A 16,007-nucleotide genomic window follows, 5' to 3' on the forward strand; every position below is an offset into this window, starting at 1 on the left:
GATGTGATGAGTTAATACTTTTTAATATATTCTGGCTCTGTTTTAAAACAATCTGGTTTAAAAAAAAACGTTCTAATCTGGATTAACACTCCCTCAATTAACATCTCTTGGATAAGCATGCATTTATGAAATTAAACATTTTGCAGCAGAATTACCATTTCTCTGGTCCTGATGGATTAGATTTTGTCTTATCCTAGTTTGGACCACAGAATCCTTATTTCAATCAATCATGAAGCTGCACAAAGGTTATAACACAATTAACATACAGAGACATGCCCCCCTCCCCTGCCTCTGTCCTTATACCTTACCACAAGGTTAGGATAACAAAACAGAATGGGTGGGGCATGTGTTTTTCTTTCAAAATGTGAGCATCCTAATGAATTTTTCGATGTGAAAAGTTTAATGAAAAAGTAGATTGATCTAATTTGGGATGTATAAGTCATTGCAAATTTAAATTGTTTTAAAAAATAATAAGCAAGGTCTTGAGTCATACTGAATGATTCACCCATGGATTCTTGAGAGGATTAATTTAAAACAGCTCCAAAGAGACAATATCTTGGCATGCCTACTCTCTGAAAAACAGAAGAGAATAACAGAAAAGGTAAGTTAATCTAGAGGAGAGAAAGTGAAGAGTAGGGCAAAGCAGGGCCTTGCTAGCCTGGCTGGCCCATCGGAGCAGGGGAACTCGAGAGGTGCGTGATGGGAAGTAGCAGTGGTGGCTCCGGTGGAAACAGTCTTGTGTGTTTCCCAGTCCCACTCATCTCCTCCCTTTTGCTTTTTACTGGATCCCTAAGTAAAAGTAGTGATTTGTATCATTCACATCCTAGGGACCAAGTGGCCCACGTGATTTAGGAATCCAACTTTCTAATGACTGAAACGTACAGAGTTCATAGTCATGGCTTTGTCTTCTACCTCTTTTTTCGTAGCAACTACAGACAAAGCAAGTCCCGCTTCCTCAAAGAGAACTGGCCAGTTCTTTTCACGAATCATTGCCCTTTCCTCACCTAGCGACACCTCTAAAATTATTTCTTGATCCCTGGCTGTTTACAGGACAGCAGTACTAACATAGGGTAGTGGAGGTCCTTCCTCTGCCCCCTCTGTGCTGTCGTTTTGCCAAGCTTTGGATAGCCTTTCAGTGGTGTAGTGTCAGGATCTAGCATTCTGGTTTATCAGTGCCCTGCCGTATGTCTTTTTATTGCTAGTTAGGAATTAGAAAATTGGAATGTGTCAGAGCTCCACCATGCAATCGAAGCCCAAAGCATCAGGTAATAAGTTACTTTTCTTTGCTCTCCTTATTTTATTCAAGGTAGTCCCACTTGACCAAGGAAAGGCCTGTGAGCCAAGATAATGTTTATGTATTCCAAGGTTCCTCTCATAAAAGTGTCCTTTGTATATCACTTCTGAACATATCCCAATTTCTTAAACAGATTATGCTAATTTCTTAACTAACGTAAAGCTGAACCTTGAAGCTTCGACTGAAGAATCATAAGGTATAGCGATCCAAAGCAGTGGAAAGTCCAGAGGAAACCTCAAAGACCAGGTGAGAAAGCGTGGCATATCAAGCGATCTTTGTGCTTAGATTTTTTACTTTCATATTTTTATCATCTATACTTGAAAATTAATTCTTCATTTTATTATTTGTTAAAATATGCTTTTATACACATGTAAGAATGTCTATTAGAGCTTAGGAATTCATGCCTACAGGTGCCCATTTGTGAGACATTTACTACTACCAGTCTCCAAATGAAAACAATGTTAATCAATTGGTGGCAACAACTAGAGGTGAAGACTAAGTTAGATCAGGAACTAAGCAGCCTCTGCTTGATTTATCTTCTGGCCCCTTTCCCAAATGACTTGTGATCACTCTCTTAAAATATGTCCCCAAACCACAAACTGTGTTAGACCAGGAGATCTCATAGGGCTGAACAGCTTAACCATAACTTTGTTCAATTTCTTTAAGTTCTAGCTTGCTGATTTGCAATGTGAGACACAAGTACAACTGAGAAAAATAAACCAGTTGTGTCTTTACTGAAAGCATTTTTCCTTAAAAGAGAAACATGAAAGTTTATTCAAAAGGAGTATACTCTTCAAAAGGCATCTATAAATAATCGCTTTCAAAAGTCTGCAAATTTGGGGAAACCAACTGTTTTGACATGACAATCAATTCCAGGGAGCCCAGAGATTTAGGTTTGTCTCCTTTAGACATACTTTTGTGTTGAGATATTCAAATCACATTGGGAAAGGCTAGAAATACCTCTAGGTCACACAGAAGCAGGGGTACTTCCTATTCAAAGAGCACAGAGTGACCTATGCTGAGCTGTAAGCTGGGGATGGACACATAGCCAGAGCAGAAGTTCTAATGGACAGGACATGGAATACAGCCTGCGCTGTGTTTTTAATAAAAGAGCTGTGATTATGTACAACTGATAACAATTCATCTCACTACAACATTTCTTTCACATTGGGTTGCCAAGTAAAATTAGAAAGCATCTACGGTTAATTTAAAATTTCACAGAAATTAATATTTAATACACATGTCCCATGTCATATTTGTACCACACATATATTAAAAAATTATTACTTACCTGAAATTCAATTTAACTGGGTGTTCTGTGCTTTGTTTGCTAAATTTGAGAGCCTATTTGACATATCTTTTAAAATTATCTGCAAATGTCCTTGGCTTAGCTTTTTACCCTCAGCCCAGACATGTCTCCTGAACTCCAGACCTATAAAATCAATTGCTTGCTTAAGGTCTCCACTTTAGTGTCTAATAGGCACTTGAAACTCAACTGAGTTGATCAACACATTTAACCCACTGCTTAGCTCCAGCTCTCTGTCATTAGTCCCTTCCTATCCCCAGACTAGCTTCTCTACAATCTGCCCCGCCCCAGTGAAAGAGCCATAGCTGCAGTCAAATATTTAATATCCTCCTTAGCTTCTCACTCTGACCATCTCAAACTCTTTGTATTTTTTGTAGGACTTTAATGATTCAGAGTAACTCAGATTTTGCATGCCTGTAAGTTCAATGCTAGACAACAGCCATGGGCAGTGTGGTCAGTGAAGAAATGAGCCCCCAAGGGTATCCACACCGTTTCTCCTGGGGCAGAGATGTATTTTCCTTGGAACCAGAGTGGTTCTTGCCACACTTCTGCCCATCAACCAGTAAATGACTGTGCTTAAAGAAGGGCAAAGGAGGCTAGGTGTGGTGGTGCACACCTTTAATCCCAGCACTCCGGAGGCAGAGGCAGGCTGATCTGTGAGTTCAAGTCCAGCCTGGTCCACATAGTGAGTTCCAGGACAGCTGGGGCTACAGGGAGACCCTGTCTCAAAAAGACCAGAAAAAAAAGGGCAAAGGTAGCAATAGTTTTTTCATTTCTAATCAGCTACAGGTTTTTGCTTTCACTTCCAGAAGCACCTCTGAAAATTTCTTGAACTGTTAACTGACAAGGTTGTGAGGTCATTATCCTATCAAGCTTCCAGGAATCTAAAAGCTCAATAGCCAGAGCAAGGTAGTCCAGACCAGTAAGTAGTTTCTCTGTTTTACCAGTTGCTACCCTGCTGGAACTCTCAAGGAAGAATAATGATCCCTTCTTTTCTGGAAGTGCACAACACCTCAAAGGTAACAGAGCTGTTGGAGAAGAGTATCCGAAGCAGAAAGGACTAATCAATTTACCCTGTTTTCAGATACTTACGGTCCTGCACTCAGCAGAGCCAACTTGAAGCTGATACTTTCTGTCACACAGTTTCACTATGTCATCATTACAGTAACAACTTCTCATACAATGTGCCAACAATGTCAAGGACACTTTCATTAAAGGCCAAGTAAGATTAACGTGTAATTTACAAAAACAGCCAGGTCATATGTGGCTAGGAACCATATGAGAAACACAATTTAAAGATTGGGGAGAAACTTACCTGGAATCCCCTTATCAAAACCAAAGAGAGGCTGGAGAGAGAGTTCAGTAGTAAAGAGCATATGCTGCTCTTGCAGAGGATAAAGGGTCTGTTCCTAGCACCAACATGGCAGTTCACAACTGTAACTCTAGCTCCAGGGTATCTGACAGCTCTTCTGGCCTCTATGGGCACCAGGCACATACATGGTAATATACATACATGCAGACAAACACTTATACATATAAAAAATTTTAAATCTTTAAAAGAAACACTGTACTGCAGTCTATACTACTTTCTTCATACTTGTTTCCTAAAGAAATTTGAAAATAATTACACTGGACAGAAACATTTGTTAGAAAAGTTCAGACTGAATATCAAGCTCTCTGTTATTTTGACAAATTAGTTCTATATCATGCATTTTTCTGGTATGTCAATATTTAAGGAAATATTCAAATGTAGGTATATGATATATAGATATAGATATATTTGTGTATTTTATTGTGAGGCGTTTCCATATCTTGTCAAGAACATAATGTGACATGTTTTATTATATTGGTGTGCGCCAGGTCTTTTGAACTTTCTAAAACTTCTTTCATATAACAAAACATACCTCTCAAGCCTAGATTAAAAAGAATTAACATTTTAATTAAAATATTTTCTTTATTAGTTTTATTTTATGTGTATGCGTGTATTGCCTGCATGTAGGTAAGTGCACCCATGTCGTGCAATGCCCACAGAGGACAGAAGAGGCTGTCAGATCCCCTGGAACTAGTGTTTTGGACAGTTGTCAGCTGCCATGTGGGTGCTGGGATTCAAACCCGGGTCTTCTGCAAGAGCAGTCAGTGTTCTTAACCACTGAGCCATCTCTCCAGCCCCAGGAATAATTTTCTAAAACTATTTCCAATCAGTTATTAACTTCCACAAAGCAAATAGGGGGGCATAGTTAATCGTAAAGGGGGAGTTTCACAATAGCCAATCAAAACTGTGATTCCTGTTAGACTGCTTTTGGAGTTTTGTGGTTTGTGGTGGTAAATTCTATTAACTTGTCAAGAACATTCACTATTTCACCCATTTTTCTAGGAAGGCTTTCCCACATTCAGCTTTATTCCAATAGCTGAATTTTCTAAATTCTTAACTTTCTCCCATCCTTTTCCTGACAAGGTAACTGCTTTCCTAAAAGATAGCTGGAAATGCTTGCACCCTTGGATTTTATTGCTTAATTTTTTCCAATGATCACTTTTAACTTGGATCTAGTACTTCTTGGTAATTCTCTCAGGCCATCTGAAACACTGACATTTGTACATGACAGCAATCACACTATTCAAAACATTGTCTTGCACATGTCACCACAAGAAAAACTACCCACCCTAAGTATAGCTATTAATGTCAAACAGATTGTCATCTGGGAGAAAAAATGCATCAAAATCAGCTTCGGACAAAGTACAATTCTAAGGAAAAAATACCAGCTTTTTATGTGCAAATGTCTTTGAAGTCTGATTGAAATGTTTATAGAATGAGTTAGCAAGGAACCTGTCTACCTAACCAGGACACTATAAGGAAAATAGTTTCGGAGCTAAAGATTTTTAGTCAGGGCAGACTAAGAGTTTACCAAAGGTGCATTTGCCCCAGTTTCTAGTAAACTGCAAAGAAACGTTTGGATTCTAGCATGGGTCGAGGGCTCTATATAGCTTATCACAGCACAGACCTGTTATAAATGCTGGGGCGCTTGCCAGATTTTTCCCCCTCCGGAAACTGAGTAAAAATCCTACCTCGAAAGCAGGGTGCGTTGCGAGCCACGCAGATTTAAATCCCACTCCTGCCTCCTTAACTTGGCACCAGCGGCCTCTGGGGTATCTTTTGCCTCCAAAACTCGGACTAAGTTGCCACCCCCCTTCGGTGCCACCATCCGTGTGTGTCTCTCCGAGGCTCAACAGCGCAGCGCCCAGAGCGCACCTGCAATCCTCCAAGTCCTCGCATGTGAACTAGGAGTGCCTCCCAGTTCCCAACCAAGCACGCACCTGCAAAAGCTCCCCTACCTCTGCTGCAAACTGCCCCCAAATTAATCATCCACGCTCTACAACCCCACGTCCCTGTCTCTTTTTCTCTCCTCCTGGTGGTTTCATCCCCCAAATACCTGTACACCGTCCAGCTGCCAGATGTCAGGTGCCGACGCCGGGCCCTGTCCCCGAGCCCCTCATTCGACTGGCGCTTCCCCCTCGGCTTTGCCGGCAGTCAGCGGGCTCCAAACACCCTCGGTCGCCCGTGCTCACCCGCAGATTGCCCCACCGCCACCCCGCAAGCGCAGGAAGAGACACCCACGGTACCTGCCGCGAGCTCGGCCGCCAGTACCAGCAGCAGGAGAGCCGGCCGCAGCGCGGAGCCGGGCGCCGGGGTCATGGCCACCGGGTGGCAGAGCCGCGGCCGCCCCAGAGCCGAGCAGGGCGTCCCGGCGGCGCGGACCGCTTTGAAGTTCCCGGGGTGCGGGAGGGGAGCGCAGCGGGGACACCCTTCGGAAGCGCGCGGTTGGCTCTAGCAGCGGCAGGCGCTCCCCTCAGCCGCCTCCCGCGTCCCACGCCCCCCGCGGCTGGCGGCGCCTGCTCCTGCCACTGGCCCCGCCGGCTAGAGGGGGAGGACACGGCCCGCCTCTGCCGCGCCTCCACCGCCCCCGCCACCAGCCGTCCGCCCTCCAGCGAGTGCCGGCCCGCCACCCTGGGCGGCGGGGTGTAGGGGCCGTAACACCGCCCCGGGGCAAAGCGGAGCAAAGCGGGGGACGGGGGGGGGTCTCGAAGGTTAGATTCTGCCTGCGGGGGTGGGTGGGGGATACAGGGCAAGTCCGGCGGAGACCTCGGGGAAATTTAGAATGCAGCCGCTGTTTTCTCCGTGGCCTCCACCTAGGTCTTTCGACATTCCTTTATTCGTCCAGTGTCCCTAAACGTAACTAAACTGCGCCAAAAGAAATAGCCCAGGGTGTTTCTGGAAGCCTGTCCCGCCACCTCTTCCCAACACAGGGGCTGTGGAAGTGCGCCCTCTCTGCCTGTCCCTGGAAATAACCGGCCATCCTTCTAGACCTGTAGCTTGACTTTACCAAACTCCATTCATGCCTTAATCTGACTTCCAGGAGCCCTGGACCCTAAAACCTACGGTCCGAAGCCACGTGACGTGACTACAGTGTGTAACAGAACTAATGGACCAGACCTGTAGAATACAGCTTTATCAATTACGGTTTTGGGGGGAAAGGGTAATATATATGAGAGAAGGAGAATTGTCCAAAAATCATCGAAACTCACATGAGCATTGTTTTCTATCCCCAAAGACTTACTGTCAGATAACTGCGGTTCCCATCTAGATCATGACACAAAATATAAGGGCAACGTTACCAATTAATAGAAAGAAGTCTACGCTCAATTCCTCCATGTAGCCTAAACATAAGAGTGAATGGGATTATTTTCACCTGAATAGCACACAAAACCAAGAACACAATGCTGGTGCTATTACTGATGTTAGATAGTTCCTTGAAAAGTGATTGAGTCATATAAATTAATTATTTCAGAGTAAGAGATTACTTCTTCACCTAACTCAGCACTAAATAACAAGTGGTTTGTTTGTTTTGTTTTGTTTTGTTTTTTCTGAGTTTAGGAAAGCCCTGTGGTAAAACGACTTTACTGTCAGAGGAGGATAGCACTGTTGGAGGCGGTTGTCTGACAGTCCTGAGAAACTTTTCCACCACCACGGTAGATGAATCAAAATGTTCCTGGATAAAAAAGACTGTCCTCATTTCATCCTAGATCTAGACAAACAAAATAATAATTAGAGAAATGGGACTAGTCTGAGCCCCTCCAAGTACTCACAAAGTAGATTCTTCTTTAAAATGGGCAAGAAAATGCCAGGACACACTATATTTTGGCTGACCTGACAGACCCTGACTTGGCCCACAGCTGAATGGTGAGACTTGGGACATGAGTAGAACCAGTGCATGCTGTAGGTCTGCTTTCTAAAGTAAGTGGAACTGTATTCCTTCCTGTTTCTCAGAACTCTGGCCAGATCAAAAAGATAGTATGGGAGCACTATTAAAGCATAGACACTAGAACGCATGTCAGGTATTTACTTGCTAAATATTTGTCTTGAATACAGAAAACAATGTCCTCTGCAAGGTGGAATGCTCCTGTTTTCTAAGAAAGCAAGGTCATTATCACAAGAAGTCTGATGCTGAAGCCTTCCAATACTCTAAACAAACTCAACGCTTTCCTCTTAGTCTGACGGTGCCTTGTCAATATGGTCTCCAGGAACCACAGGTGGATATTGAGTGCTTACAAAGAGTTCAGGCCGATTATTTGGTAAGCATGTCTAAGACAGTGCAAAAGCAAGAATGTAAGATACAGCATAAATACATTTTGCCTTTATTATTTTATTTTATTTTGGTCTTTTTTGAGACAGGGTCTTCTTGTAGCTTCAGCTGGCCTGGAACTCACTATGTAGACCGGGCTGGCCTTGAACTCACAGAGATCCACCTGCCCGAGTGCTGGGATTAAAGGTTTGCGCCACCACATAGGCCAAAATTATAACATTTGGACAACTGGATTAAACACAGAAGTAAGAGTACAACAGAACTAAACTTTTCCTGTTGCCTAGTGATAGCATATCCATCAGAAAATTGTAGCACAATGCAAAACATACTTAAAAAATGTTTTATTATGCTCATCTATTTATTTGTGAGGATATGAGTGTGCCTATGTGAGGGTGTGTACCTACCACAATATGCAAGTGAACATCAGAGGACAACTTTTAAGACTCAGTTCTCTCCTTCCACCATATGAGTCCCAGGGATTGCACTCAGGTTGTCAGGCTTGACAGCAAGTGTCTTTACCCACTGAGCCATCTCACCAGCCCTGGGACTCATACTTTTGATGGAATACTAGTGTAAGCAAATCCACTGCACTGTCAGTCACTTAAAAGAACAGCATATACAGTGACGCACAGTGCATACGATTGCTACTGGTTTATGTATTTCCTGTATAATACTTTTATTTTCAGAATGCCTTCTTTCAACTTTTAAATGTATCTATACATGTGTATAAGTTAACTGCCTCAGGCAGCTCTGCAGGAGAAAGCCAGAAGAAGGCATTGTTATTGTTATAACAGAAGATAACAGTTCTATGTGTGTTATTGATCATGACCTTCCTTGGGGACTAACTGTATTTGAGATGGAAACAGTGATAGATGATCTTGACCCCATTTAGGCCCATGTCATAGTCTTAACAACAGAAAGAAAGCTTGAAAAGTAAAAGTGGGTTGATGAGATGGTTCATCAGGTAACAGCACTTGCTACCAAATGTGAACACACCCGAGTCCCATCCCTGGGACCCACATGGTAGAAAGAGAGAACCAACTCCTCAAACTTGTCCTCTCACTTCTACACACAGGCTGTAGAAAACACATACCCCCCATAAATAAATACATGTAATAAAAATATTTTCAAGTAAAAGAAATTTTAAGTAGATTAAAGCTTACAGAATAGAAGTATAAGGAAAGAAAACATTTTAATATGGCTATACAATGTATCTGTGCTTTAAGCTAAATGATATTACAATCAAGTCAAGAAATCTCCAAAAATTAGAATAGAGAAAAATTATTGTAAACTGAGGTATATTTATTGGTGAAGAAAGAAAAAATTTCTAAATAAATTCAGTGCGGACGATGTGTAAAGAAGTACATAGGAGGATTCTATACCTTCCAGTCACTCACCACTCTCCTAGAGCAAACCCCTGTCCTGCACACTTTGTTCATGATGAAAGTCCTATACATGTTATTATAAATTAATCAAAGTGTATTTTACTCTAACTTTACTATGTTAAGATATATTTAGGGGCTGGAGAGATGACTCAGTAGTTAAGAGCACTGGCTGCTCTTGCAAAGGACCCAGGTTCAATTTCCAGCACCCACCTTGCAACAAAAAGCTATCTGTAACTCCTGTTTGAGGGAATCCAATGCCCCCTTCTGACCTCCATGGGAATTGCACAACAGGGGTACACTTACATACACTCATACACATAAAATAATAATTTTTAAAAGATATATTTAGATGTAGAAGCACTTACCATTGCGGTATAGTTGTCTACAGTATTTGGTACAGAAACATGCTGTGCAGGTTTATAAGCCTAGGAGCTAAGATTATACCATATAGTATAAGTGTGAAGGAGATCACACTATCTAGGTTCCTATAAATACATTCTGTGATGTTTCTACAATGAAAAACTTGTCTAGTGATTCATTTCCATAATAAAGCAATATATCATAATATATTATTAAAATTAATTTCACTTACCTCTTTTTAATTTTTAGTATGTGCCATGATTTGGGGAAATGCTTCCTGTGTTACTACTGAGACATGATGAAATTTTAATAGGAAGGGCCCCTAATAGGTGGTCTGTATGTCATTGGGTGCCCAAGATCTGAACTCACGTTCTCATGCTTGCACAGCAAGCCTTCTTTCCTACTGAGCCAGGTCCCCAACCCCAAAGTGACTTAATATAGTATGTCTACTGAAAATTTCACATTAGATATGTGGCTCATATTCTGACCCTTTTGGGCAGTACTGACTTAAAGATGTCTTGTTACATGATAAAGATGCTTACTTTGTGTTAAGAACAGTATTTTTTTTTAAATAAAGCTATAAGAGAAGTAGCTATCTTTCTAGTCAAATATATGGATCAGCCAATGAAGGAATCATCATCTTTTGAATTTTGCTGCAAAATTCTGTAATACAATCAAATAGTTAATATGTCAAAAATATAAGTTCTTGGTCTGAAGAGATGATTCAGTTGCTAAAAGAGAATACTATTCTTTCAAAGGACCTGAATTCAGTTCCCAGCATCCATGTGGGATAGCTCAAAACTACCTATAACTCCAGGTCCAAGGGATCCGACACCCTTTTCTGGAGTTTGAGGGCTCCTGCATTCACATACTCACACATAAACACAAACATGCACAAATAACCTAAAAAATAATTTTAAAAATCTTTAGAAATAATTTAGGTTTTTAACATGCAAAAGCGTTTTAAACTAGGTCTTCAAATATCACATTCCCCATCTTCTTGTGAATGGTTCAACATCAATACTATGAAACCTTTAAAGATTTAACCATTCTCAATATATTGAACCTCCAAAGTTGGCAAATTATAAAATTAGCAACTATGAATACTCCTAATACTCCTAATATGTTAGAGCCCTTAATGTCATCTTCATAGAAACCAAGAAAGATAATCATCCTTATGTTTTCCAAATTATATATTGACTTCACGCATACATATGCATACACACACATATGCATGCATAAGCACACGTCTATGGAAAAATCTAGTCTTAATCCAATGTCTTTATTTTTTAATACTCTATTTATTATTTTATTTTATGTATATGAATGTTTTGTATGCATGTATCTATCTAAGTGCACCTGTGTCATACAATGCTCAAAGAAGTCAGAAGAGCTGTGTTGGATCCCCTGGTACTGGAGTTACAGATGGTCAGTAATCGCCATGTAGGTGCTGGAAATCAAACCTGGGTTCTCTGCAAAAGCAGTCATTGCTCTTAACCACTGAGCCATCGCTCTAGCCCCTCAATGTCTTTTTAAATTTACCTTTTTGTTTGTTTTTTGAGACATGGAGCCCAGGGTGGCCTTGAACTCACTGTGTAGTCAACGCTGGTCTTGAATTGCTCCTTTTATCTCCATCTCCTGAATGCTGAAATCACAGGCATATGCCAGCACACTCAAATTAAATGCATTATTAATAAAATACTCTTTACAGCATATTTAGCTGTTCCTCTTTAATATAAACAATGGAAATGCATAATTCATGTGATAAATATGTCTTTCATATTTTTGTATATAACAAAATATTTTACATGCAAGATTTTAAATTTCACTAGAAAGAAATTTAGGCGCACTGTGTTTCCCAGGATTTGACATGCCCCTTCCTTAATCAACTAGTGGTATGTATCCATTGCCATAGCAACATGATGTCACAACTCCTGAATTCTCATAACCAAAAGGAAACAACAAAAACAAATAATTGAGGGGTACATAATCCCTCACTTTGAGTAAATCATATAATCTAGGGTAGCACCATTTAAGGGCTTTAATATATAGAAATATGATATATTTGTAGACACCCATTCTCAATTAATAAGGCAAACGGTTGTAATAACTAAACCTGAAAGAGCCTTTTTATTTGGGTGGTTGTCAGGAATTTTTATCTTATACATTTCTTATTGTTATCCTTTCCAGAAACTCCAGTGCTAGGTATCTTAATTTTTCATTTCTTCTTGGAACATGAACTTGTCATGAAATAAGCATATGGTGAGGAGGAACACTCCAGCAACTTGCTATGCACTGTCAAGGTCTAATCTTTCCTTTTACTGCAGATTTCTTTCCCTTCTGACCCCACAGACTTGTAGGCACGGTCATGTTCACTTCTCTCATATGTAAACCTCAGAAACCTCTATAATGAGAAAAGTTGGCTTTGCCGCTATTGTTTTTTTAATTATTAATTTAGAGTCCATAAAAATACTCCATGTTTTAGGACCTCACTGAGATTCTTCAAGGTTCACCTTCAGTAAGTGCATGCCACCTGAGGTGAGGCAGCATGGGCTTTATAAAGAAGAAAGATATACAGCAACCCTACTGTGGACAGGATAGTGAAAGGGATGCCAACCAACATTTTAGTTCAACTGCCATTGCTGAATGCTTCAAATCTATTTCCAGTTCTTAGATTCTCCTTTCCCCTGCCTTCTACAGTGGCTCCACTCCCTCATAATACTTTGGCTATGGACTTTTCCTATCAATCAAACTTTCCTTTAACTTCTACTAACCAACGTCCATGTACTGTGCTGATAGGGTACATTCAGTACTGGACCTGTAAAAGGCATGTCAGAGACTCAGTTCCAGGGAAGCAAACCAAAACCACTTAGATCATTTCCTTGGAGTGGACCTGTAATGACACCCTCCATAAGCTAGGTCATTGGGAGGTAAGAGAGTTAAATGACTCAGTACAAATCCATCACTTTCTGGGAAAACAACTCAAAAAGGACAAAGTTATTAAAACCCCAGACAAAAACATTAGGATTCTGATGATCTTGACTCAAGTAAAGGAATGATTGAAAGCCACTGTAGAAAAGTGGAAGCCGCACGTGGCTGTTGGGTACTTGACATGTGACGTCTGGTTGATGTGTCCTGTACAGGTGAAATACACAGCACATTTCAAAGACCCCACACACAAAAATAGATTTTTAGGTACTCATTAATTTTAATATTGCAAGTTGAAGTGATACTTTATATTGAATATCAGTATTGATTTTCCTGTGGCTGAAATGTGCCAACAACCAGACCTTTCTTATGGTTACATTGCTCTAACCCCAGTTGTCTTTTCTCCTTTCACCTCTTCAACAGTAACACATATTTGTTCAATTATCAAATCACAGTTACGTTTCTTTTGTCTAGTCATTGTCCTTCCTACTGCTGTTTCCATAGTTTGATCTCTGAGTAATTTCATACCTCAGTTGTCATAATTACCTATTAAATCATTTCTGCTACTTTACATTATCCCCATTTTAATGTGTCCTTGGGGCTGCAACCAAAACAACTTTCTATTCGTGTGGCTAGGATTATGTACCCATTGCCCTCAAATAGTCAGTAACCACTCTTACCTACAGAATCAAGGCTAATTTCTCTAGCACACTGACTCTCAAACTTTCTGATATCATGACCTCTATACACTCTTCAGAAATTTTGAGGACCCTAAAGAACTTGTGTTTAAGTGGGTTATATCTGTTAGTGTTTATTACACTGGAAATTAATATTGAGAAATTCTGAAAACATGGGAATATTCTAGAACACATTCTACTAGCCTTCAGAGCAAAGGCAGCATTACACATCTTGTAGCCTCTGAAAACCTTCAGTGTACACTTGTATGAGACTGGGAGCGAGAAAGGCAAACATCATGCTTGTGTGACTTATGGAAGTCATGCTCACCCTGGGATCCTAGAAGGCTCTATGGCACCCTCACGTGTTCCTGGCCATTCCTTGGGAACTGCTACTCTAGCTGTCCACAGATGAGCTCTCCCACTCCCTGCTGTATAAGTAGGCCTCCAGATCTCAGCCTCTAGCCCTTATCTTGCCCAATTCCAAATCTGCGTATCCTACTAAAAAGATCAAATGTGGCCCAAACCACCAGGTAGAAAGCAGAACTCTCCTCCCAAGTCTGGTCCTCTTCCTTGTTTGCTGATCTCAGTACTTGTCACAGCTCAATCCAGATACCTTGCCTTTGTCTTTATCACTCTCCCTTATCCTTCATATTTAATTAATAACATTTAATAGGAGCTTAATAATTAATTATTATTTTTGATTGAATAAGTGGCATAGGTCTCTCATTCATATTACTCCATACTTGCTTTTCCTAGTATATGTCCACCTTTTTCTCTGCTCCCCACATATCAGTGCAGTATGTGTTTAATCAATGAGTCAACAACAGTGACATTTTATAACTAAAGAGTAACTCCCTTTATATCCACATTGTCAAATCTGAGAATGTAATTTGGATAAAGACATACAGAAACTAAAAGGGAAAGTTTAAGTCAAGGATGAATAAGTTTTAAAAGAAATAAAGCTCGTTCACTAAAAATTCTCTACCTTCCCTCCTAAGTTGTCCTAGTACAAGAAACTGTAGCTCTAGGTCAGTGAAGGTTTTGAGTTGTATACAAAGGATGCCAACTTTCATAAATTAAAGCAGAAATCAAATTTATTAAAGAATTTTAAATAATTCACATTCTCCAGAATGACCCAAGAATCATATTGGAAGATTTAGGCACAGCAACATGCCACCTTCTTCCATAGACCTATCCTTGGAGAAGCTACAGTCCTGCCCCTCTACTGGTCCCAGCAATGCCATTACACTATCAACAACCTGAGGTTGAATGGATGGTTCTATGAGAACTTCTGCAATGTTTGCAACTGGCAGCTGGGTATGACTTTCTCCACCCTCACTGCAGCTCAAAGGAAGCTTGGGATTGAGCATCAGGCTTCTGCAGGAATGCACTGGGAGAAGCAGGGATTCCTACAGGGGAATTCTCCCAAAATATAATGAATGTTCAAAGATACTGGAAGCCTGAAGGACAAGCTGAGATCTATAATCTCAGAATTCTAGTCTCTCTTCTCCAGAAGTGAAGCAAGTTACTAAATCTTTCCAAAGTTAGAGCCAGAATTGAGGTTTCAGATCTCTTACAACCCCTGCTTAGTCACAATTTGTCACATCTTGTATTCTTCAACTATGAAATGAGAAAACATACCTTGTTTCTGAATGGAATGCTTTCAGACTATTATGCGATTATAATTAGTTACTATTATAATTATCACAAATGGGGATAATAATATTTTACCATACACAAAAACTTTGATAATGAGACAGGATTACGGGAGTCTTATTTTATCAGGTTTTTTCTGGTAGCATACAAAATAATGGTTTCATTATGACATTTTTGTACACATATATCTTGCTACTTTGCTCATGTGCACTCTCTCGTAGGAAAGTCTCTTTAAATTAAAAAAGTTGAGCAAATACAAGGAACAGATTCTTGATCACTTATGTGAAAAAAAGTATAATACTAAATATAAAATTTACTACTATTTGGCTATGTTGTTATAAAGTCTGAAAAATACTGGATTTAAATTTTTTATTTATTTATTTTTATTTAATCTGTGTGAGTGTTTCACCTGCATATATGTAAGTGCACCAATGGCATGCAATGCCCATAAAGGCCAAAAGACACTGTGGAATCCCTTGGAACTGGAGTTACAGTTTTTTGTTAGCTGCCATGTGGGTGCTGGGAATGAACCCAGGTCTTCTGCAAAAGCAGCCAGTGCTCTTAACTGCTGAGTCATCTCTCCAGGCCCCAAATACTGGACCTTTGTCATCCTTCTCTGCTATGATGATGTCTTAGTGCATGCATGTGAGTGCCCTCCCAAACAATCCAGAATCCCTAGCCTGGGGAATGATGCCACCACAGTGGGCAGGTCTTCCTTCTCAATTAACAGAATCAAGACAATTCCCCCACAGATGTGCCCAC

Source organism: Nannospalax galili, unplaced genomic scaffold, assembly GCF_000622305.1.
Source record: "Nannospalax galili isolate Female #2095 unplaced genomic scaffold, S.galili_v1.0 scaffold1181, whole genome shotgun sequence".
Classification (NCBI taxonomy): domain Eukaryota; kingdom Metazoa; phylum Chordata; class Mammalia; order Rodentia; family Spalacidae; genus Nannospalax; species Nannospalax galili.